General features: G+C 45.3%; 1 protein-coding gene across 4 annotated transcripts in view; it reads right to left on the reverse strand.

The window, feature by feature from the left end:
• HECW2 (HECT, C2 and WW domain containing E3 ubiquitin protein ligase 2) overlaps positions 1-26,156 on the reverse strand; it is a 348,102-nt gene that overhangs the window by 144,892 nt on the left and 177,054 nt on the right. Inside the window, exon 1 of one of the 4 annotated variants that reach the window (XM_084779448.1) lies at positions 7,363-7,795. The exons of the other annotated variants lie outside the window; for them this stretch is intronic. The gene's annotated coding sequence lies outside the window, so the exon portion shown is untranslated. Of the gene's footprint in view, positions 1-7,362; positions 7,796-26,156 lie in introns of those variants that run through there. 4 annotated transcript variants of the gene reach the window in all.

Genomic DNA, 26,156 nt, shown 5'->3' on the forward strand with positions numbered 1-26,156 from the left:
CATTGTAACATCCTAATCATGTTGTTTTGGTGTTGTCATTTTTATTTGCAGCACTGGGGATCTGGCCAAAGGTTTGACATGCTAGCCAAGGACTCTCCCACGGAGCCACATCCCTAGTCCAATAAACTCCTTCCTGGCAAAGACTTGGCAAAGACTTGTAGAATATGTCTAGCAGAAGATTTACAAGGTTTTCAAACTGAATTGCTTCTTGCACAGGATGTATAAGAGTTGAGTACTTAGTATTATTTTCAGTGGTAGGACTAAAGCCACAGCCTTGCCCATGCTGGGCAAGTGCTATACCTGCGCTATCGCTATCCACTCCTCTTTTTACTTTTTATTTTGGAGATAACATGGTCTTGCTGAGTTGCCCAGGCTGAGCATAAACTCATCTACAGACCAAGCAGCCTTGAGCTTACATCCCTCCTCCTTCAGCCCCAAAGCTGAGATTATAGGTCTGTGACACCAGGCCCGGAAAACTAAAATTCTTTGTGTGGTCCTTGCAAACACAAACTTGAGCTCTTCTGAAGAACCAAGTGTGGCTGGCATCGAGCAGACAATCTGGCACAAGAGCTAACAGTAGGCCCTCACAGGGTAGTCTGTGATACTGGTGAGAAAATGCCTCGATCCTAATCTACGTGCCGACAGGGAAGAACAAGAGCTCCTGCTGCCCAAGGAATGCCACTGGAAAAAGTGGAATCCACGATCACTTCCTAGCAATCTATAGGTTCAGCGGACTCTCCATAGAAATTCCAACAGCATTCTTCCCAGAACTAGAAAGATCAATCCTGACACTCACAGGGAGGCACAGAAGCCACAGACAGCCAAGAAGAAACAGCAGCGCTGCAGGCATTGCAACGATTGACTTCAAATTATATGATAGGGCGATAGCAACAAAACCAACGTGCTACTGGCACGAAAGCAGGCAATGCAGCCCAAGGAGTAGGTGGCCCAGAAACAAACCAGTGCCGCCAGAGCTACAGCCACTTGGTTTCTGAGAAAAGGAGTAAAAACATACATGGTAGAAAGAGCCCCTCCCCCCTAACAATGGTGCTGTGAAAACAAGATGTCTACACATCTAAAACAGTGAAAGTGAAATCACATCTCTCACGATTAAAAAAAAAAGTCAACTCAAAATAGATCACACCCCCTAATGAGAGGACCCAAAGCTCTGAAACTCTTAGAGAAAAACACAGAAAAATACTTAAGACATTAGCCTGGGCCAAGACATCCAGGAAAAGACTTCAGTAGGTCAGGAAATAATAGTAAGAATTGACAAGTGGGATTGCATTAAATTAAAAGGCAGAGTCAGGGATACCATCAGCAGGGTTGTAGGAGAGACTACAGAATGGGATCTAGACAGGATTATTATAAAAGATTAAATATCAAGAAAGCATCTAACTAAAAGCAAGAAAAAAATTACAAGAGGCCAATACAGTGGCACACACATTTAATTCCAGCTCTCAGAAGGCTGAGGCAGGAGGATTGCTGTGAGTTCGAGGCCATTCTGGTGTACAAAGTGAGTCTAGGACAGCCAAGGGTACACAGAGAAACCCTGTCTTGAAAGAAGAAGAAGGAGGAGGAGGAGGAGGAGGAGGAGGAGGAGGAGGAGGAGGAGGAGGAGGAGGAGAAAACCAACATCTCTAACATCAGGGAAATTCAAACTCAGATTTCCTGAATTCCATTTCACCTCATTCAGAATGGCTGTTATCACAAAAACTAAAAACAACAAACACTGGCAATGATGTGACAGGGAAGGAGAAGAAGGCCTCACCCACAGTAGGTAGTAATGCAAATTTGTCCAGCCACTATGATCAATATGAAATTTCCTCAAAAAAACTATGATATGATATGATCCAGCTATGCAACCCTGAGTATGCACTTGACAGAATCTAAGTAAACCATAGGTTAGCTCTGCTTTCACACTTATTACAGTGCTATTCACAGTACATGGAATCAACTGAGGGGCCCATCACTGAAGGAATGGGTTAAAATTTAGTATATAAATCACAAGGTTTTATTCAGCTATGAAATTATGCAATTTTCAAGGAAATATAATTAGAATAGCAAATTCAGACTCAAAAGGACAAATGGTCTTTTTCATATGTGTGTGTGTGTGTGTGTGTGTGTGTGTGTGTGTGTGTGTGTGTGTCCTGAGAGTAGAAGAGGGACACCGGGAGGAAGGGCAGAGTCTAAAGGAAGAAGGAAGTAGGCACATAGAGGGCAATGTGAGTGAGAAGGAAAGGCAATGGTACATTTCCTCTGTCTGGGTGTGGATGTGAAAGGTCCTCCTCTGGGTCATGCGTCTCAACAGCTGTTTGGGGAGGTTGTGGGACCTTCAGGAAGTTGGTCACTGGAGCCAAGGGCCTGAGAGTTAAGAGCTCAACCTATTTCCAGCCAGTCTCTCCTTGCTTCGAGATCAGTATCCTGTAACAAGAAACTACCACACATTCCCACTGCTGCGGACACGAGGCTGTCTGGCCACCATTCCTTCCACGCCTTGATGGGCCCAACACCCTGAACCACCACAGTCATGAAAGTGCTCACACATTACACTTAATAAGGGTATATAATATAGGAGATCAACTAAAACAGTATAGTGTTTTTACTGCTGTGTCTTAACACCATTTTGGAGGCAGGTGCCGATGCACATGCCACGGGCAGGTGCAGCTTACTGGCTTGCTCTCCATGACTTGCTTATCCTGCTTTCTTATAGAACCCAGGACCACAGCCCAGGGGTGGGACCACCCACAATGGGCGGGCCCCTCCCCCACAGACCATTAATTAAGGAAATGCCTTACAGCTGGATCTTAGGCTCTTCTCAACTGAGGCTCCTTCTCTGATGACTCTAGCTTGTGTCAAGTTGACGTAGAACCAGCCAGCACAATAGATCAGTTCAATACAGTCATATCTGACACTGTTTAGTGTGTAAACATGTATGCATGCGCGCGCGCACACACACACACACACACACACACACACACACACACACACGAAACAAAGGCAGAAGGAAGAGTAAGACAATTTAAAAGGAGGACGCAGAGGTGGAAAAGATGGAGGATGTAATTCAGAGAGTGAATATGGGTAAAGTATAATGGCATGTGAGTACATACATCTTATAATCATTATTCTGTATACTAATGAAAACAATAATTAAAGGATACAGAGAAAATCTCTTTTTCTACAGGCAATTTGGGGCAACATGGTAACAGGTCAAGGTCAGAACAGCTGCGCCTCAACAGACCAAAATAAGATAACAGTTATAAACAGGATAGAGAAAATGACGTGTTAAAGCACAATTCAACAAATATTCTTTGAGTACCCACTGTCTGCAGCACAGTATTCCACATGGCAAGGACTCAGATGGAAGAAAATGGGGGGAGGCCTGTGTTTCTGTGGAGATTTTGTTCTGATGGGGCAAGTTGGCCACAAACAGACACATAAATACATCAGGTCAGGTGGCAGGCACTGTCCTAGCATGTAAACTCTATTAGCTCATTAATCCACCAACAGCTCTCTGAGGTAACGTCAGAGAGGTTAAGAAATGTGGCCAAGATGAGGACTCCAGGACTTACACAGGAATTCCAGAACCTCGCTCCCAAGACCACACCCTATACACTGCATGCCATTGTGTGTCCATCTCACAGTGAGCATCCATACTGAGAGCGCTACACTGCATGCCACTGCGTGTCCATCTCACAGTGAGCATCCATACTGAGAACGCTACACTGCATGCCACTGGGTGTCCATCTCACAGTGAGCATCCATACTGAGAACGCTACACTGCATGCCACTGGGTGTCCATCTCACAGTGAGCATCCATACTGAGAACGCTACACTGCATGCCACTGGGTGTCCATCTCACAGTGAGCATCCATACTGAGAACGCTACACTGCATGCCACTGGGTGTCCATTTCACAGTGGGCATCCATACTGAGAACACTACACTGCATGCCACTGCGTGTCCATCTCACAGTGAGCATCCATACTGAGAACACTACACTGCATGCCACTGCGTGTCCATCTCACAGTGAGCATCCATACTGAGAGCGCTACACTGCATGCCACTGGGTGTCCATCCTGAGAATGCTACACTGCATGCCACTGTGTTTCCATCTCACAGTGAGCATCCATACTGAGAACGCTACACTGCATGCCACTGGGTGTCCATCTCACAGTGAGCATCCATACTGAGAACGCTACACTGCATGCCACTGTGCGTCCATCTCACAGTGAGCATCCATACTGAGAGCGCTACACTGCATGCCACTGGGTGTCCATCCTGAGAATGCTACACTGCATGCCACTGTGTTTCCATCTCACAGTGAGCATCCATACTGAGAATGTTACACTGCATGCCACTGTGTTTCCATCTCATAGTGAGCATCCATACTGAGAACACTACACTGCATGCCACTGCGTGTCCATCTCACAGTGACCATCCATACTGAGAACGCTACACTGCATGCCACTGTGTTTCCATCTCACAATGAGCATCCATACTGAGAACGCTACACTGCATGCCACTGTGCGTCCATCTCACAGTGAGCATCCATACTGAGAACGCTACACTGCATGCCACTGCATGTCCATCTCACAGTGAGCATCTATACTGAGAGCGCTACACTGCATGCCACTGGGTGTCCATCTCACAGTGACCATCCATACTGAGAATGCTACACTGCATGCCACTGCATGTCCATCTCATAGTGAGAATCTATACTGAGAGTGCTACACTGCATGCCACTGGGTTTCCATCTCACAGTGACCATCCATACTGAGAACGCTACACTGCATGCCACTGTGTGTCCATCTCACAGTGAGCATCCATACTGAGAACGCTACACTGCATGCCACTGTGTTTCCATCTCACAGTGAGCATCCATACTGAGAACGCTACACTGCATGCCACTGTGTTTCCATCTCACAGTGAGCATCCATACTGAGAACGCTACACTGCATGCCACTGGGTGTCCATCTCACAGTGAGCATCCATACTGAGAACACTGGGAAGTCACTCTCTGGAAGTTTAAGCAGGGAAGTGAAGTGATATGTATTACAAATATAAACCTGTCTGCTGTGTACAGAGCAGCCCGTAGAAGTGACAAGGACAGCCCCTGGTGCTTATGAACAGGCAAACACCAGCCCCACAGCTATAACCTGAACATGGAGCTCCTCTTGTCACCACGCCTCCTGTACAGACAGACCTGTGGCACATATGAATATCTACCCTTAGAGCAAAAGGCCATGGTCCAAGCTCCTACTCTAGTTCAGTGACCCCAGAAGGTGACGCACTCACCTATCCACAATGAACTACTAGTGTGTGATTTCATTCCTTATGCCTACTACATGCCCCTCTCTTTATCCAAACAATTCCTCAAAGTCCAGCTTTGCACACTCTCAACCTCAGTCAAAGCAGAAAGCTCCTGTGCTCCATCACTTAGCAACACATTTACATCACTGGCACCGCATCCAGATGGAACCTTCTCTGTGCTTGTCTTTAGGCGCAGGGCCTCTGCTGCAGATGCAATGGGTACCACACCGCTGGATGCTAGCTGTATGTGCAGCAATTTGACTACAATAGCTAGGAGTTTTAGCTTCATTTCTCCTTTCTATGGTATGGACTCTGTTTCCATAGTGTATAAAATACTAACAGTATCTGGCTTAGAAGGGCTGCAAAAAGAATATGAATCAAATGGGGCAAGCCTGGAGCATCATGGGAGCGAAACATGTGCATCTATAGACTTTTTCATCTACTTCAACCTTCTTTCAAATGGGTCTGATTTTCATATGCAAAAGCACACTTCGTCAACCTCTTTCCCCACGTTTTCACAATTTAGGTTTTTATTTTGATTTGTGGGGGATGTGTGTGCACATGCACGTGTGCACGTATGCATGTGTATGTTTGGATATTTGCATCTGGAGGCGAGAAGACAACGTCAGGTGTCATCTTCAAGAGCACTGAAAGAAGGTCTCTTATTGGGGCTAGGCTAGCTGGCTTCTGAGGCCCAGGGTGTGTCCTGGCTCTGTGGACCCAGCCCTGGAATTGCAAGCACACACCACCACACTAGTCGGCTAGAATGGTTGAGCTGTGAGCTCTAGGAACCCCAATGTCTTTCTTAGCCTGTGGGATCCGAACTCAGAACTTGCATGCCAAGCACTTTACTGACTGAGCTTCTTTCCTGCCACAAATTCTGTGTTCTTAAGCAGCAGTTGCCACATGGCCATACATCCAAGGCATGTGCTTGGATGTAAGAATTCTGCATAGTAAGTAGACACTGCCACGAAGCGCACAGCTTTGTTGATCTGCCTGGGTCTGGCATGGAAGTCATTCAATGCTCAGTGAGTCTTAAGCCTAGTTCTGTAAGAGCTACATGGGGGTGCCCTCATCTCTCCACACAAGGAAACCAGGTCAATTTCTCAGCAACATGTCTGTAGAAAGCCACCAAGAATGAGAATAATGGGTTTTCATTACACTTCCTCCTTTCTATGCCCTAATTATTAAACAAAACAAAACCAACTTTCCAGAGTTGGGGGCACATCAAGTGAAAGAGTGCTGGCCTAGCACCTAATGTCCTAAGTTTGATCCCTAGAACCACATAAATTAGGCACAGTGTCACACGTTCATAAGCCCAGCACTCAAGAGGTAGACGCAGGAGGATCATAAGTTCAACGTCATCCTTCGCTATATAGTAACTTCAAGGCCAGCCTGGAATACATAAAATCCTTTTCCTCTCTTTGTGTCTCTGTCTCTCTATCTTCTGCATCACTCTGAGATAATCCTCTTTCACTTTTCATTTTAAGATCATCACTCCATCCATGCTCGTTAGGCCACGCCTCCACAAGCTTGGCCACGCCTCCACAAACTTGCCCACAGACCCTTTCCTTTGAAAGTAAGTGTGCTTTAACGCCTCGTTCCCTGAAAGAAGAGCTTTGAATTTCATTAAAACAACAACAATAACAACAACCAAAAATCTTTCTCTAGGGATGGAATCTGTCCTGAATCTGTTTAGACTAAGTCTCAGTCATTTTCAGGAGCATTCATGGTAGAAGAAGTGGTTTCCAGCACACACAGTAAAGCAAGCCACTTCAACCAGGGGGCTCCAAAAACTCAGTGAGGGGATTTCCTGTTTACTACAGAAGTTTCCGTCTTAAGGCCAGCACTGCTCTCCTGCATCAAGCTGTCAAGTTACCAAATGTGACAAACACACCACACAGCTCACTAATCAGTGCATATAACCAACAGAGAGGATTACCTTCAAAAACTTCTCAGAGTGAAAGACAGAGAAAACAGAAATTCCAGCACGTGGGCTGGGAAATCAGGTAGGAGGGACATTTGTTCCACAGAATTTCCTATACCTTACCTTTAACAATCCCCAAGAGTTCCTCTCCGCCTTTGCAGGGAAGAATCCATCAGCTCCATCAGCCATGGGAAGCGCCAAGAGCAAGTCACACTCTGCTCAAAAGCATGCACCCCGGCCACTGGCAGCTTCCTCACGGCAGCAGCCAGAACCAAAGCCACAACAGACCTGAGTCCTCAGGTGGCTCTGAGAGCCTGCCACGGCCACTATGCTGACGCTTCTGCCTCTCCCAGTTTCCTCGGATGGTCTAGGAACAGAATACTAGGTAGGACTAGAAGTGACCTCTCCAAAATGGTCCTGTCCAGCTGAGAACAACGCTGAGACACCCTGGCCACATATCAAGTCTTGTTACTGCCCAGGCATCCCGAAGTGAAAAAAAAAAAAAAACCCATATCACACTATGTCCCTTCTCTGAGGCAGATGTGGCCACTCCCTGGAAAGGGTACAGGATGTAATCGCCCCATCCTCCCCTCAGCTTCCTTCCTTTGCTTTTCCATGGGAGAATTCCAAGGAATGAGTTCTGTGTACACACACACACTCTCACACACACAGGGGGCTGTGGTCAGACTGCTTGCTATCACACAGGGGAGCCCGCTGAACGACAGACTCAGAACAGAGAAGCTGCTATCTGGAATGTGCGGTACAGCACCCCTGTTCATCAGCCATGGCCCTCCCTGACCTGGGAGCAGCCACACCTACCCAGAGTGGATCTGCAGATTTACCATCTCAAATTATTAAAAAGGACGAAAGCCTCTGCAAATACTATAGGGCTCTAACGAAAAGCTCCCAACAGCTGTCAGTTCAGAAGTTATTTTCTGACCTTACTTTTTTTGTTTTTTGTTTTGTTTTGTTTTTCGAGACAGGGTTTTTCTGTGTAGCCTTGACTGTCCTGGACTCGATTTGTAGACCAGGCTGCCCTCAAACTCACAACGATCCACCTGCCTCTGCCTCCCAAGTGCTGGGATTCAAGGCGTGCGCCACCACTGCCCAGCTTGACCTTACTTTTAATGCATAAATGGCTACAATAATTAATATATCTAGTGCCCAGACTAATAACACATTTACATAATTTTAAATAGATTAAAAAAACTATTCCTTACAATTTTAGGACATTCTTACTGTTATTTTTACCCCCTCCCTTCCTCTGTATTAAATCTCCCTCTCCTCTCCCTAATTAAATGTCCCAATTTCCCCATATTCCTAGCAAATCAACCTGACTCCGCTACTCCCCGTTCTATCACTCCCCCACGCATTGTTTTCCTGGCTTGCACTCTTGCTCCTGGTCCTATTCTCACACCTGAAGGTCTGGAGTCTCAGATGAGAAAGAACATGTGACCTTTGTCTCTCTGCGTCAAGGTCACCTCACTCAGTACGGTCTCTTCTAAATCCATCCATTCCCCCTGAAACTTTCTGGATTCATTTTTCCTTCTGGCTGAATCCTGTCTCACAGTGTATATGAGCCACATTTTCATTATCTATCCAGCAGTTGAAGGACCTTGAGTTTGTTTCCATTTCCTAACTGTTGTGAGTAGACTGAGAGAGAGACTGTCTGAATTTTTGTCTGTCTCTTTCTCCTCTGTCTCTCCACTTGCTTCTCTCCCCCTTCTCTGTGTCTGTCAGTCTCTCTCTCCCTCTCTTTGCATATATGCATGCACGTGTGTGTGTGTGTGTGTGTGTGTGTGTGTGTGTGTGTGTGTTTATTCCCACCTGGGCTGACAATGCTCCAACTCAAGAGCCACAGACTATTTAACAAAACCCCAGAAAATAATCATGAGAATCCCCATTTTGAGTGGTTGGTTCGGACTGCCCAGGAGACTGCCAAAACAGTACTGGCTATTGCTGTTATTCTCAGTCGCCTCCCAGAGGCCCACGGTAAGTGCCTGTTGCTGAAAACACCATGAACTTCAGGCAGAAGACCTGGAGAGCCCAGGTAGTTCTGACCTGAAACCTTCTCCCTGGAGACTAGCTTTTGTGATACCAGAAGGTATCGTTTAAGCATCCAAGAGAGGGAAGCAAACAATAGTCTCACGTAGCTACGATGCCCATCAAGTAAAGCAACAACTAGCACAGCACAGCAGCCCGAAGGGCGTCATGATGGTACACACACCTTGGCAGTAGCCAGCAGCTCTCTGATTGGATGTAAAGCTCACTCAGCAAGAAGGAGATCCTGTTTGGTACTGGGAACCTAGCCAACTGCCCACATCTAATCCTGGATAAATGAGGAGAGCCCACTTTACTGAACCAAAAGGAGAGCACGAGCCAGAAGAGCAGGAAGTGTGCTGTGAGGTTTCATCCCCTAGAAATGTCAGAAGCCACACATATGAAGTCCCACCAGCATGGCCACCCACACAATACCCAAAGGAAAATGACATCACTAAACATGCTAATGTGGGCGTGGTAAAGCTCTTGGGTCCTCAGCTTTAGACAAAGAACTACAAGCAACTAAGTATGCTGAGAGCAGGGGAGATGGTCTTTCCCAGGGAACACCAACTGCTTATCCAGTAGGAAATGACCAGCTCCGAAAACATACATGCATGTAGCACATATGGACTGAGCAGACTGTATTTTTGTATTTAGGAACACATATGCAAATATACGTGACAATAATTAAAGAGGTGGAGACCATGAATGGAGAGAGTGCCTGGGAAAAGTTGGAGGGAGGAAAGGAGGAAATTTTCAAAAATAAAAATATACCGCTAGTGCCCTTGTCTTAAAAGAGTTGGAGTGAGAAGGATATCCAACTCTATTAGCTCACCTATATCAAACTCCACAATCATTAACTGCTTGCTGAATGCATTCTACAACTACAAAACCTTTCCCAACACATACAGGAAAACGTGGTCAAATGCCCTCATATTCCTGGTGAGTTTCCTGTGCAGGGAGGTAAACAGGATGTCAGCCCCCCTTCCAGTGGAGACAGCATTTTCTTCTGTGCTGTTCCTTTAATCCCAGCACCCTCTGCCTGAAAGCTCTGAGGGTCAGAGAGCTCTTTGCTGCTTCTGATCCTGGATAAAGCACCAGCCGTAGTTGACAGACCCAGAGCAGTCTTGGGACAAATCACTACGCCTTCCCTGAGTGTCTGGGGAAATAATAGCAAGAGTGCCTAGTATGTACTAGGAGCATAAAGACTCTGCTTTTTTTTTTAAAGATTTATTTATTATGTATACAGTATGCATCAGATCACATTATAGATGGTTGTGAGCCACCATGCAGTTGCTGGGAATTGAACTCATGACCTCTGGAAAAGTAGTCAGTGCTCCTAACCACTGAGCCATCTTTCCAGCCTCCAAGACTCTGCTTTTAAAGTGGTCTCTGGTACACCATTGCATTCCTAGCACTGAAGACAGACGCTGAGACACAGGGAGCTCAAGGCCAGCACAGCTAGGCACTGAGACTCCGTAAAACAAAACAAATAAAGCAACAACAGAGCAACATTCTACCAAGTGCTACTACTGCAGCGCTCTAAAGATGCAGCCATAGGGATGTTTGATCCATGAACAGAGGGAGAAACTACAGAGGGAGGTCCATCTATGACACGGTTTGAAACCAGATCTAAACAATACCCAAAACCAAAGCCATATGCTTTTACGTCATTCTGCCTCGTCAAGTAATACTCCTGAAAACTGCGGCAACCTCACTAACTTGCCAACGGGTTCATAATGGGTTTGGTTACATTACATCAGTAAAACAGACCCAGGAAATACTAATTCATTCTCCTTATTGGCATCAAAGGTGACTTCAGCCAAAAGACTTAATAACAGACTTAATAACCGCATCTCTGATTTTATTCTCAGTCAAAAAGAGTCCAAAATCCTGAGCTCTTGGCTATTTCCTAGCGACAGAGGAGCAAATTCTCCCTGGGGATACTAGGAGGCTCATGGTACAGGGTTAGGTCTCCCAACCCTGATCCTTGCCTTCCAAATACGTATGACACTTCAGCTGCCTCCTAGATTCTGGTCCATCCATGCGGTACCAGCCTTCACAGGCTAGTTTCCTATACCAAGGACACCACTTGCCCCTAGCACAAGCTACTATCGGAATGGATTTAAAATTTGCTACAAATCCAACAGTGCAAATAGAGCAGGAAACTATATTCCCAATTGACAAGAAAGAACTTTGAAGTGTGAGGTGTGAGAATAGAGTAAGTGTTGCAGCGTAGGAACCATGCCTTCACCTGATGGAGCGTAGGAACCACGCCTTCACGTGTTGGAGCGTAGGAACCACGCCTTCACCTGATGGAGCGTAGGAACCACGCCTTCACGTGTTGGAGCGTAGGAACCACGCCTTCACCTGATGGAACGTAGGAACCACGCCTTCACGTGTTGGAGCGTAGGAACCACGCCTTCACCTGATGGAACGTAGGAACCACGCCTTCACGTGTTGGAGCGTAGGAACCACGCCTTCACATGATGGAGCGTAGGAACCACACCCTCACGTGTTGGAGCGTAGGAACCACGCCCTCACGTGTTGGAGCGTAGGAACCACGCCTTCACGTGTTGGAGCGTAGGAACCACGCCTTCACGTGTTGGAGCGTAGGAACCACGCCTTCACGTGTTGGAGTGTAGGAACCACGCCTTCACGTGTTGGAGCTTAGGAACCACGCCTTCAAGTGTTGGAGGATAGGAACCACGCCTTCATGCGCACCTGTCCTTTCACAGAGAGGGAACTCTAAAAACACGGGTAAGTCACACCCAGCACCTCTCCAACCACAGTAAACAAATGTCCCGTGAAAGGATGGCCAGTATCAGACCCTAGAATCTTCGCATGCTATTTCTTTCTCTAACCTACAATGGTTTATAAAGTAAGGCGGCAAAATCAGTAACAGCATTAAAACGGGGAGGCTTCTTTATGTATCACTATTGCGTCTTCATTTATTATGATAAAGTGGCTCCTAGGCATGGCCAGAGAGTGTGGTCCAAGTAGAGTTCCTCCTTTTGTAGAGGAGACATTAACTATGTAATTATATATTATAAGGAGGGTGCGCTCTATGCAGGGAAAGGAGAAGGCCCACAGAGTGAGCTGCTGCACAAAGTCCCACCCCATGGACTAAGAGCAAGCTCGCTCCAGGAAGCAGCGAGTGAACTGAGCCCTGGATGATGAAGAGCATTTGGAGGCTTTGGCTTTGGAGGAGGGGAAGAGAGGAATAGGAGGGGATACAACGGTAAGAAGTGAGAGATGGGCGGGGGGGCGGGGGGGGGAGATAGGGGGAGGGGCTGAGGGAGGGAGAGAAGGGAGGCTCTAGGAGTTTGCGGTATCAGTGCACAGGGAGAGAAGGAGAAGGCTAAGGACAGAAGAATGGAAACTGGTTCTTTCCCCAGCTCCATCAGATCACTTTCCGAAACCTCAATTGATTATCTTTTTTAGTCCCTAGCATTCAAAACTATTGATTCAAAAGGATGCTTGAGGGAAGCACTACAGTTTGTGGCTGTTGAATGGATTAATCTTAGAAAATTAAAGATACCACTTAAGTAAAGTGGCCTATTCCCCAAAGCTGGCAGAATGCTTATTGGCAGTAAAGCAGGGGGAAGCAAAGACGCAATCTTCAGATTACAACACAGCCAGACAACCAAGCATCCCTGGCTACATCTGTACCAAGCCTAGCCGTGCCTCCCGGCTACATCTGTGCTGCCACCAAGTGCAAGCCAGCATCGGGCCGCACATCAGGAGGGAATAACCCTGGTCCAGAAAGGCCCTTGGGAATCTCATTTGTGTTTGTGAGCCCCACAGGTCCACGAGTCTGATGTCACCATACACGTTACTGGAGCTTCCCACATGGGCCTGCCTCTGCTGCAGTTTTGATCAGTAGCGTTTCCCTCTGCCCTCACGCTTGGAAAGCAACCACACGCTCAATTCCTCCTCACTGTTTTCAGATCTTCAAATATCCCAATGGAAGCCTATTTCTACATAAGTCAGAAAAAAATATTTAATGGATATTAAGTGAGATACCTGACTTAAAAAAAAAAAAGGTTTCAAATTTAACCCCAGGTTGATGTACAAATATAAAATACATGGTTTTTTAAATTTAGCTTAGAAAGTGGTAAGAAACCAAATTCAATAAAAAGGAATGACGATTGAGAACTCACCACAGGCAGTTAGCTCTTTTAGCTCTTAAAATAACTTCCAGACACCCACCTCAGCCACCACCCCCTCCATCTATCGGACAAAGAGATAGGGGCTGTTGGTGCCAGGATTTTGGCTGGCTTGACCTTTGTGCGGGTCTCGCGCAGGTACCACAGCTGCTGTGAGTTCATGATTTGCAACAACTGTGTCTTGTCCAGAAGACAAGTATTTCACAATGCTCCTCCCACCCTCAGCTCTTCAGCCCTTTCTGCCTTCCTTTCTGCAATGTTCTGAGCCTTGGTGGTGGCGGCGGCGGCTGTGTGTGTGTGTGTGTGTGTGTGTGTGTGTGTGTGTGTGTGTGTGTGTGTATTAATACAGATGCCTACTTAGGCATGATCACTCAAGCTCTTCACTATCAGCACTTTGGCCAGTTCCTCCTCTCGCCACTGACTGCTCTCCACTGCAAAAAGAAGCTCTAATCTCGCGTACAGAAGTTATACTGTTTCTCATTCCAAATATAATATTGTTGTAAGTCAGGATGGATATTGGCATAGATTTCAGGCATGTAAAAACCTGCAATTAAAATGAAGCCAGTGACGAACAATGTAAATCATTTTAACTGAACGTATTCCCTTGATCTGAAAACTGGAAACATGTCTTCTCCCAATGATGCTGCACCTATGACTGAGACAGCAGTTAGCCCGGAAATACATCCAGGAGATGCGCTGCTGAAAGCATGCCTCAGGAGATGCCAACATATTTGCCTTAATGAACATTTTCAGAGCTGGCATTAGAAGGTAGCAGTGTATTATGAGTCGGAGTCAAGTGTACCATGCAGATTTTTACGCCCTGAAAGAATAGCTTTTAAATCGGACTGCGCATGCATCAGAGTCATCTGGGACCCTTGCTTAACAGTCAGATTTCAAGACTAAAACCATAGACATTCTGACACAACCAGTAAAGAATAGGCATTATGACTGTGGTGTTTCAACAACAAATCCATGCAATTCCGATACAGACAATCCTTTCGCCATAGTCTAAAGATGGATTGACATTCTCAGTAGTGTCAAAAGTTAGGTGCAGACATTCTCGTTATAATTCTGCTCCTGGTCAGGCGCTGGCACAGAGGCCTCTGCAGTTTCTACTTTTGCTATAAGAATGTGGCCAAGAATAACTTTTTTCACTTCCAAGTTAAACATGATGTTTATAAAAAGTCTAAGAGAGGGACCCTGGGATATGAGTCCGTCCATACAATAGGTAATATCACAATCACAGCTCCCACGTCCTTGTTGCTAGGACCTTTACTCAGGAAGACTGAAAATGAAGACATTTCCCCAACACTACTGTGTCTCCTACTAAAAAAAGAATGAAGTTTAACCTTTACATATCCAAACTTGTTCTTATAAGCTATAAATTAACATACTAAATTTGTCTATTACATTCCCTCAATGTTTGTTAAAATTTCAACAGGAGACATTTTCTCCCTTACTTATATGACTAAGAACTCTCTCCCAGATTGTGAGGGTAGCTCTGGATATTTTTCCAAATCACACACCTTAGCCAAAGGATCAGCCTTTCTACGTTTTGGTCCCCTTGTCTGCAAGTGTGGGACAGCAACAACACCAAGGTAGTTCCACGCTGAAGGACTGGGAGCAAGGAGCCAGGTACAGAGCACATACACCATCTGGGTGCACTCAGGTGCTAATGTTCCTGTTATGCTCAACGGGGAAGACTACAACATTGACATAAAATCCGAAGAAGGCTTCAGAATGTTCTCACTATGCCAAATACACCAAGCAGACCAAAGGCAGCTCACCTGGAAAGCACCGGTTGGAGAGAGCTCGCCCCAATCTAGCAGCCTCCTGTGAGAGTAGTCCTTGCTCAAAGGTTTATTAAAAGTGGAGCAATGGGGGCTGGAGAGATGGCTCAGAAATGAAGGGCACTGACTGCTCCTCCAGAGGTCCTGAGTTCAATTCCCAGAAACCACATGGTGGCTCACAACCATCTATAATGTGATCTGATGCTTTCTTCTGGCCTGCAGGTGTATATGCAGCCAGAGCACTGTATAATTAATAAATAAATAAATAAATAAATAAATAAATCTTTAAAACAAAAGCGAAGCAATGTCTTTGGCAGAGAAGAATTGCCTATTTTCAATTAACTAATGGGGGTGTGCTAATTTCTCTAGTTTATTATGCATGCTTGTTTCACAATCATTTTGGGAAAGGTTAAAAATAGCAAATAAAACTGAAATCATGGGACATCTTTGTAAGAGGAGATGGCACCCATCCAGATGCCTTTCCTGGAACAAACTGTAACTACTTGGTTCGCTTCCGCCCTCCCCTAACAAGCTATATTTAAGAGTCTGTGAGTATTTTCATTATAAAATACTCTGTGGTTTGTGATTTTACCTTCCTACTTGCTTCAGGGTTTCTATATAAACATCTCAATCAAATGTTTGGGGAAAAAAAGTACTTTTTCTACTTTAAAAACTTTCTTCAGGAAAAAAAAAAAAGCTAAGAATGTAAGAAGGAAAAACAGAAGGTGCCAGGCTGGTAATGGTTCCTTTACACACGAAAAACATTGTTGTGACTTAATAAACAAAGTCAGATGTATGGAAATGCTGAAACTATTCTTAAAACATTTCCTTTTATAGCTTTTTGCATTGGTCTCCAAAATTCTGCGACTCATTAAAACACATGAAATAGTTGGGTTTTTTTTCTTTTTTAAACACATGAGCTTAGAGCAACTTAAAACACATATTGCCCCTCACCAAGGACGGCAACTTCATTTGGTCGCCGCTGGAAAACTACTGCACTGAAGGGAGTAGCATGTTTGAAAATACTACATGAAAAATGGATGAGAAACTTGAAGTGTGGACCTTGACCTATATCAGTCTTAGTATCACAAACAACTGGAGAGTCAAGGGTCTGAGGAGCGGCCCGGTGGGTGAAGGCACTGGTGTCCAGTCTCATGACCTGAGTTCAATCAAGCGCCAGGACCCACAAGGCAAGGAGAGAACTGAGTCCTGAAAGCTGACGGCCATTCGCATGGTATATGGAACATGTGTACCACACCCTCACTCACATACAGAATCAATAAATAGTACTTTTTAAAATTTTTTTAATTTAATTTTAATTTATGTGTGTTGGTGTGAGAGTGTCAGATCTTGGAGTTACAGACAGTTGTGAGCTGCCATGTGGGTGCTGGGAATTGAACCCGGGTCCTTTGAAAGAGCAGGCAGTGCTCTTAACCACTGAGCCATCTCTCCAGCCCCAAAACATTACTTTTTAAAGTTACAAAAAGAATCAAATAGTAGGAAAAGCAGGATCTTTTGCTGGAATACAAGTGTGCACCACATAGAAACAACACGAAAGCTCAGCCTGACCCTAGTCAAGACCTTTGTGGTAAATCTCGAATTTACAAGAGATGTGGAAGATGCTGGGAGAGGCCATACGACACCGCAGGCAACTAAAACACAAATCTAGAAAGGGCAGCACCTTAGAGGACAAACAGGAGCTCTCTGTGTCACTAAGATAATGACTGGACCAAAAGATAATGAAAATGCTGCAAAAAGTCCCAGCTACGTAGTAATTCCTTTTGTTTTTTACAGTCCCCTATTTTACAGTCCTACTATTTTGGAAGTCCGTTCTTACGAGGATAGTAAATGAAAGGGTGAGGATTTCAGGATGCTGAGAATATCCTACATCTTAGTCTGACGGCAGCTGGATGGGCTTCTGTGTTTGTTAAAATTCACGACACATCGCACACGTCGGGTGAAGAGCATCCTGGAGTTAGTTCTCAGTAAAAGCAATGAAGGAGTCATTAAGTTCTCTAGGCCACTAGAGGCCAGGACAACAGCTCCTTTTGATGGGGCTGATGGGGCGGGGAGTGTGGGGGTGTTGGGGTATGGAGTTTGACTGGGAGAGAAGGAGATACTGCTTTTTGATCCAGGTGCTAATACCACAGATGAGCTCACTGAAAGCTTAAAGTATGATCTGTAAAAGTATCTTTTAGCCTCCTTGCTCAGTTGTTGTCTGGGAGGCTCACTGGCCCCTTCTGCTAACCTAGGCCTAGTCCTGGAAGCTTCTAGCCTCCATACAATCTAACCTAGGCCTAGAGTGTTTCAGCCTCTGAGGTTTACTGCTTAGCAAGCTCACCCTTACTTGTTCTTTCTGAGCTCTGGGCTGGCTGGTTCAACTCAGCTGTTCTACCCCAAATTTATTAATCCTTTTAATCTGGCTTCTCTCTTGGCCCAGAATTGTTCTACTTGGTCGCAAACGAACTCAGCAATCTGCTCTAATCTTCTGGCTTCTCCTCATTTCCTAGCCTGTTCCAACTTCATCTGAGTTCTCTCTCTGCGACCCTTCTCTCTATTACTGTCCTCATTAAAAACTGTCCCTGCTCTCACTATAAAACTGCCTCTTAAGTAGCTTCCCTTCTCTCTCTTTTCTCATCAGAGTTGGGTGAATCCTACTCTGTCAAATCTTCTCTGACTCATCACCTTTTCTGCCACTCAATTAGACATCACTTTCAAACATAGTTCTACAAACTAACTTTACCTTCGTTTGGGATTAAAGGCGTGTACCACCACAACTGGACCTAAGCTTTTCTTTACCTGATGCTTGCTCTATACTGGGCTTACATTGAATTCATATACTCAGATCTGTTTGCCCCTGTCTCCTGGACTGAAGGCATGCTTGCATTCTAGCTGGATCACACAGACCTAGAAGGTCTTTGGATGTGCTCTCTTGCCAGAACAGCCATGTTCTGAATTAACATGCCTCTACAACGATCATTGCAGCTCTCTTCATGTGGGTGTGCTGTTCCCTAAGAAGGGAAAGTGCAATGAGAAAAAGACAGAAAGCTCTAAGCCTGAAATCTTAATACTTAATTCTTGTCTATTGTCTTAGTCATAATAAAGACTTTGTGAAACTGTTTTCATGTGTGGCCACTGGAATCTGCTCAGTTCGATTAAGCATCAGCTAATATCTAGGCAGACTCCCTTAAGTGCACAGTGTCCTGTAAGCCACTTGTTGATGGGGCTGGATGTACAGTGGGTCACATCATCAACACTAGCTCTGCCTTCACCTTTTCTTCCTGCCTGTGTAAGCCTTGGGTGAGGCAGAGGAAAGAAAAGATGACCTTTCATCTTTTCTGGGCATTGTTGCAGCCCCACACATATGATTCCTAGGACTGTTTTGACTTTTCAACTTCCCCTTTTCCCATATTGTTTCTAGAGGGTTTCCATTCTCCTCTTTATATGGCTCTTGTGACATGTCCACTTCAGGCAACTGCAGTGCTGAACACCTGTCCCTGCGTGCTTCCACCGTGCGCCCTGGGGGCACATGTGGTGGTCATCATGAGAACAGCTTCCCTAGGGTGTTCGGAAGCTTGGCACCCAGTAGTGGAGGAGGTAACGGTCCGGCAGGTGTGGTCTTGCTACAGAAGGCGGAGTTGAGGCCTCAAATGTGCTCTCTGCTTCCTGTTTGTAGCCTGGGGTGTGAGTTCTCAGCTACTGCTTCGGGACATCCTTGCTTACTTCCTCCGTGCTCCCCACCATGACGGTGATGAATTCCTATGCCTCTGGAACCGTAAGCTACAAGTAAACCCTTCCTTCTATAGGTTGCCTTGGTTATGGTGTTTTAGCAAAGCAATAGAAAAGTCCTAGAGGGGGCTAGAGAGATAGCTTGTTGGTTAAAGGTGCTTACTGGTCTTGCAGAGGACCTAGGTCCAATTCCCAGCCACCTTGCCTTGGGGCTCACAGCCACCTGTGACTCCAGTGCCCCTGATCATTTGCACCCACATACTTCTATCCAAATGCATACACACATAAATACAAGATAAAAGTAAATATTTTTATACATAAGTAAGAGTCCTGTGAATGAGGCTTCTCCAGAGAGCAGCTAGGCTCCTTGAACAGTGGTAGTCCACCAGGGATGAAGCCTTCGGGGGAGCACTAAGTACATTGGGGCCCCTTTACTGACTGCTAAGTGATCTTCATGGTATTATGGCTGTAAGGCTGTGGCTTTCCAAAGCTACTATGCAGCTGGGAAGAGAAAGAAGAAATAAGTCAACTCAAAGGACTATAAAGCCAAAGCCCACTGTATAAAACGAGATCCAACCTGCTTCTTGAACAAACACTTCTGATACACTTGAGAGCCTTTGGTTGGCTTTCTGAAAAGGACAATTTTGACAATTTCTGCCAGCACTCTTATTGATGTTTGAGAGGAGAATTTAAGAGTCCCTACCTCTACCATTCTATAAATCTGTCTCCTCAAAGCCACCTGTTATGGTTTGAATAGGAAATTTCCCCCCCAGGCTAATGTGTTTGAGCATTTGGCCCTCAGCTGGCAGCACTGCTCAGCAAGGGTCTGGATCCTTTAGGATATGAACTTGGCTGAAGCACCACTATGGCAAGGCTTTGAGGTTTCATAGCCTGGCCCCACTTCCTGCTGTTCTTGCCTCTGCTCCCCGACTGCCAGGCTAGCCTCACATTCCTGACGCCATGCTTTCCCTGCCATGGTGTAGCCTTTCTGGAACTGTCGGGCAAAATAAATCCTTTCTCTCCCAAGTTGCTGTTATTGGAGGCATTCTATTACAACAGAAAATTAACTAACGCGTCGCCTTTTGACAATGACGTTCTTCTTTTCCTATTGGGCACCTCAGTTCTGCTTGCTGCCATGTATAATAAGCAGGTGCCCAGAAGAGGATGCTCCAATAGTCCTAAGTCCTTCCCAGTTGCTGTTCTGTGACCGCAAACTTCACTGATAAACCCCGCCTGGCTCTCATGTCACTGTTACTAAGGATTACATCAGCACAAAGCGATCCCTCCAACTGACCATGCATGGTTTTATGTCATGTTACTTTGATGCATTGTCTTAGGTAGGGTTATTATTGCTGCAATGACACGCGACCAAAAGCAAGATGGTGAGGACACGATGTAATCATCTTACACTTCTACATCGCTGTCCATCACTGAAGGAAGTCAGGACAGGAACTTAAGCAGGGCAGGAACGTGGAGGCAGGAGCTGATGCTGAGGCCATGAATGGATACTGCTTTCCCATAAAACCCATGACCACCATCACAGAGATTGATTGTATCACTCCATAATGAGCTGGGCCCTCCTTCATCAGTCACTAACTAAGAAAACGTCCTACAGGCTTGCCTATTGCCCCGGCTTTTGGAGGCATTTTCTTAACTGAGATTCCCTCCTCTCAGATGACTTCAGCTTGTGTCAAGTTGACATGAAACTAGTCAGCACAGGCATCCATTGCTAATAAGATGGAAATCAATTAATAACGTGAAGGAAAATGAATGCATTGGCAGTAAGATGACAGGCTGAAGTGGCTGACCAACCGAGGGGCAGGAGGAAATGATGAAGAATATCACCAAAACAAGACTTTAACTTCTGAGTTTAGCTGCCTCCATCAGTAACATCAGAGGAAGGCTGGGCTGGTTCTAAAAAAAAAAAAAAAAGGACAGTGGATCCAGGTCAGTCTGGGCCGCAATGAATCTGAGGACTCTGTGCCCACTCAGGCAAAGATACCAATAAGTTACTAGAGAGAAAAGTGAGGGCTGGGACCTTAAATGTAGATGTTTGGCTAAAGCCATGGGAGAAAGGTTAGACCACAAGAGCACCATGGGCAACAGGAGAAGAAAATGGTGAAAGCCCTGAGAACCCCAATGTTTAAACAGAAGAGGCAGCAAGAGACAAAGTAGAAAGGAACACACAGGCAGGCAGATAGCCCGGGATACACTTTTGGGGGTCTAAAGGATGTATCTCTTCAAGAAGGAAGCTATGAAATCAACAGTACCAGCTCTACAAAAGACGAAAACACGGCTAAGCGGAACGAGCCCTCGGCATGCGTGAATTCACTGCTCTCTGCTCTTGAATGTGCATGTAATGTGACTTGCAGCCTCTAGTTCCTGCCACCTGGACTTTCCCCCCAATGAAGGACTGGAACCTGGAGGAATGAGCTACGTGACCCCCTGTCTCCCTCAAGTTGCTTTTGCCGAGGATTCTTATTATGGCAACAGAAACAAAACAAAGGCACAATCCACATGCAGGTTATGTATTGACATGTAACAGCTAGGTCAAAACAATGGCCATCCTAGGTCAGTTGTGATTCATTTTTTAAAAAGATGTATTTATTTATTATTATGTATACAGTGCTCTGCTTGCATGTACTCCTGCAAGCCAGAAGAGGGCGCCCGATCACATTACAGATGGTTATGAGCCACCATGTGTTTGCTAGGAATGGAACTCAGGACCTTTGAAAGAGCAGGCGGTGCTCTTAACCACTGAGCCATCTCTCCAGCCCTCATTTTCTTAATTGGCCATTTCCAATTAGTCCAGTGGAAACTCACTAGATCAGAAGCTTATGTTTAAACATCTACTAAATGCGTTCTATTAATTTAAAAATCCATCATTTGATGAGAAAAAAAGAACAGTGAAGAGCTGTGTATGCTCGACTTCTCACTGACATACACAAAGGAACCACCTTCACCCCAACCCAAAAACTCTTTTGAGAAAGAGAAACTTTGGCTGTAATTTCATGAAGAGGCAGACACGGAAAAAGTCGAATAGCAAATTTATTTAGTGATTAATGATCGTATGTCTACAAGAAGGAGCCACACCCTTGGGATGTAACAGTGGGCTAAATTTAAAAACAAACAAAACTTTCCTGTGTCCACAGAGGTTATATTTTAGAAGGAGGAGACAGACAATGAGCGATGAACACTGTAAATCACACAGTGTGCTAAGGAGATGAATGGGAGGCTGCAGCTGGATTCTGGGCCCAAGAGTAGAGAACCAGAGAAAGAGCATCATGGAAAGGCGGGTGCTCTGGCTAAGGCCTGCTTCAGGAGCAGCGAGGGGAGCAACAAGGCAAGGACGTGGAGAGCATCACAAAGAAACAGACACCCATCCCATCTCCTTCACCTGCAGCCACTGTGCAGCTCTGATTAGAGTCGGCGGGCATGCTGGGGCAAGGTTAGGAGAAACCTCCTCAGCTTCTGTGCTCTGAGTCCCAGCTCTACGGAACGAAGACCACACATCCTAGGTCACTTCCTTCCTAGGTAGCGGGTTCTTTGATGGAGAGTACTTTTCTGCTGTGATTCCTAAATATGTGCCAACGGCCCTAAAATAGCTACAAAAATTTTTTTAAAAATGCATTAAAAAACAAGAGAAACAGAAAACAGTTGAATTCTAATCAACAACGCCCATTTGCCATCATGACCATGATGCTGGTGTGCTGGGACTACACTACCACGCTCCTAATGAAGCCAGCACTAAACAGTGACCACAAAGGGTAGAGTTCACTGTGAACTAATGCACGAAGCTTTTCTCTGTAAATCTAACACCATATCTTTGTTATTGGTCCGTTCATAGGGCAAATATGTCACTTATGTATTAAAGCTGCCTTGAGTCTTTTCCCATGAAACTCAAATGTCAAAACTCAAACACACGCTGGTAGGAGATAATGCCTACCCATGGGCATGAGCTTAACCACTTTGTAGAGGACCACATATGAATGTCTGTGTTCTCCCAAGAGTCGCTGTGTTGAAACTGAATCCTCAGTAAGGGGAGGCAGTCCCTAAGAGCTGAGTCCACCAGGAGAGTGGACCCTTATGAATGAGAGTGCCTTTCATTTAAAAGAGGCCTGGGGGAGCGTGCTCATCTCTTTTTCCCCTTCCACTTTTCTGGCATACAAGAGTATACAGAAGGTGTCACATATGAGAATGGGCCTCAATGGATAATGTGTCTGCTGGTACTCTGAATTTGGACTTGCTAAGCACAAGAGATAACTTCCTGTTGCTAACACATTAGCCAGTCTCAGTTACTCTGTTACAGCAACTCAAGCAGACTAAGAGGTGATTATCTCTGGGGGCAAAACACAAAACTTTACAAGTAAATCACTTCTCTGAGAAAATATCTATTCCTATAGCTGTAGCCTTAAGCCAGACAGACATAAATACAGATATGTATATAGAAATAGTCCATCTCAGGAGTTGGACTGTTGTGGTCCCATTTCAGCACCAAGTCAGTGGTGGAGAAAGCATCTCTCAGGCCTGTGTGGTTACACAAGGGAAGAATGTGGTGAGATCATAGTCAAAATCTTGGTCATAATCTACCTCAATAAGGCTTACCAACCTTGCTATCATTCATTATCTTTTAGAATATAGTTTTGTTATAATTACACAAAAATATTTGATAAAGAACAATTTCTTGATTTTTCATGTCTTTGTTTAAAGACATGATGTGACATTTTATTTAATGGCTACTAATGTCGTGCATCACTTAATATTCTTTATAACTCCTATTAACTCAGGAAGTAATCCTGCAGGTTAGAGATGCCCACAGGAGGAGCACTGACAGTTAACAACAACAACACCTTACGCTACCCTATGCTTACTTACGGGCCTCCAACCTACACCTTTTTTATTTCCTCTTAATATTTGTATGGCATCCAACCATGTGTATGCATTCTCAATATATAAGAATAGAACCTTAAAAGAAAGGAAGAGGTCAATTTGTCTGCATAGCACAACCAAATATCATGATAGCTTCTTGAGTTTTCCAAGTGAAAACCAACAATGCTGTGCAGTTCTCGGGTTCCGGAGCATTGGCCCACACCTGTCTTTTCCTTACTATGACTTAACTTTCGTTGACAAGGAAAGCAAGCATTAGGAGCAGGGCTCCTTGCACTATGAGGAACACCCGATGACAAACGAGCAGAGTGTAAAGCCACAGGACAACCTTTAAAAGCATCCAGAAAACGATGTCTCCTAGACTCTCAAACACAAGTATTCTGTGTTGGTAAATAAGAGAATATGGCCGGTGAGCAATCTGCTGTACATTAGTCATGGGATGAACCATGCAGGACAAAGTCTCCATCCATTTCTGGTTTCTCTCTCCATGAGGCGCAGCCATTGGACACTACAAATTGGGGACTACTTCATGCATGAAATTAACTGTCACATTTCTGGAATTGTCTTGTTGCAGGCAGACGGATGCGCCAGCAAGTAGCGTTAAGAGAGTCATTTCCTTAGAGCATCGTTTTCTAAAGCACAGTTTTAGAAACCCTAGTGTTTGAAGATGTTATGGGGGAGGGGGGAGACAGGCTCCTGGAAATACATGAGCAGAACGGGATGAGCAATCGGTGCCCTACTTAGAAGTTCATAACTCGCACTAGGAAAGCTCCGGAAGCCTTCTGATTTGCATGGAGTCTTGAGCTGGCTGGCCCATGGAACCTTTTCCAACAGAACCTCCTGGAATGTCCCTGGAGAGCGTGAGTTGAAGGATACCTACTATTCAAGGTCTGCTTCCTGGCTCTGAACACCCATGGGTAAGAATCAAAAGGGTGGACCAAAGATGATCAAGAATGAAAGCTTTAAAGGGAGCCTAATTCTTGCATCCTCTGGTCTTCCGGGAAAACTACTGAGAATGCCCACTTACCCCAAGATCCCTAAGGAGCAAGAAATCAGAAATAGTTCTGGCCTTAAAGGTTTCTGACTAATCGAATTCATGCGCTTCTGGCCCTTGAGACCACACAGATGCCAGCTCAGGAACATTATACACACTGACTAAGCTGGGCCCTTCAGAGGATTGCACTGCTCATGCGGAGCTTGTGGCTACCCAAGTTCCTTTCTGATTTTTCACAATATTAGATATTTAAGACCTAAGTCTGTTAAGAGTCAGGCCTCAGAGGAACAGTAGCTAATACTTCCTCGGTGTTGGGTACTATGGGAAACACCACCGTGACGATCAGGAACTACATCATATTAGTTCCTACATCCCCCAATGACTCCGTGAGGTACATCTCAGTACAGCAGCAGATTATTTGTGCAGCAACTGGGCTACAGCAGCTTGTTCAGAGTCATAGAAAATAGGCCAACTCAAAACTCCCAGGCAGGCCAGTGGAATTTGAAGTCTATACCTTTCACCTGCAGCTTTCTTTTCGCCTTACAGACCCAAGAACCCTGCAAACTTTCAAGGACTGTTTCAAATGATGTTGGCTTCACCATTTACTTATCGGAGGGGCAGTGGTATGATGTTAACACTCTTGCCAGTATTCCTTTTCAGTCCCCAAATTGTCACATGTGTTCACAGCAGCCTCTTGATCATACCTGAACCTGAGCAGCAAAAGTCTCTGCGTGGACTACTAAATGTGTTACAAGACGCTGGCAAGGCAACCAGTCTGCTCTTTTCTCATCTGCAAAGCAGAAATTGCACCAGTTCACAAGATGGGTGGTGGCGGTGGTCAGTGAATGTGCTCTTAGCTTCCTGTGGGAAATAACCCAGCTACAACTTTCTTGTTCAATAATGTAACATTTTCATGTTTAAAGCCTGCTGGGACAATGCATTCATGGATCTGGAAACAAGTACACACACCTCTACAAGACGTGTCACTACAAGAAACAACACATAAAGGCTTCTCAACAAATAAGAACGTTTTTATTTGTGATAGAAATGGCGTAAGTACTGTCTTAGTCAGTTTCCTATTGCTGTGAAGAGACACCATGATGACGGCAACTCTTAGAAAGGAAAACAGTTAACTGGGGCTAGCTTACAGTGTCAGAGGTTTAGTTGTTTCATCACCATGGCAGGACCAAGGCAGCACGCAGGCAGACGTGGTGCTGGAGACAGAGCTGAGAGTTCTACATCTGGACCCAAAGGCAGCAGAAAGAGAGGCAGATACTTGAGCTGGCTTGGGCATTTTAAACCCAAAGT

This window comes from Acomys minous (genome assembly GCF_964271855.1).
Source record: "Acomys minous genome assembly, chromosome: 4".
In the NCBI taxonomy this organism is placed as follows: domain Eukaryota; kingdom Metazoa; phylum Chordata; class Mammalia; order Rodentia; family Muridae; genus Acomys; species Acomys minous.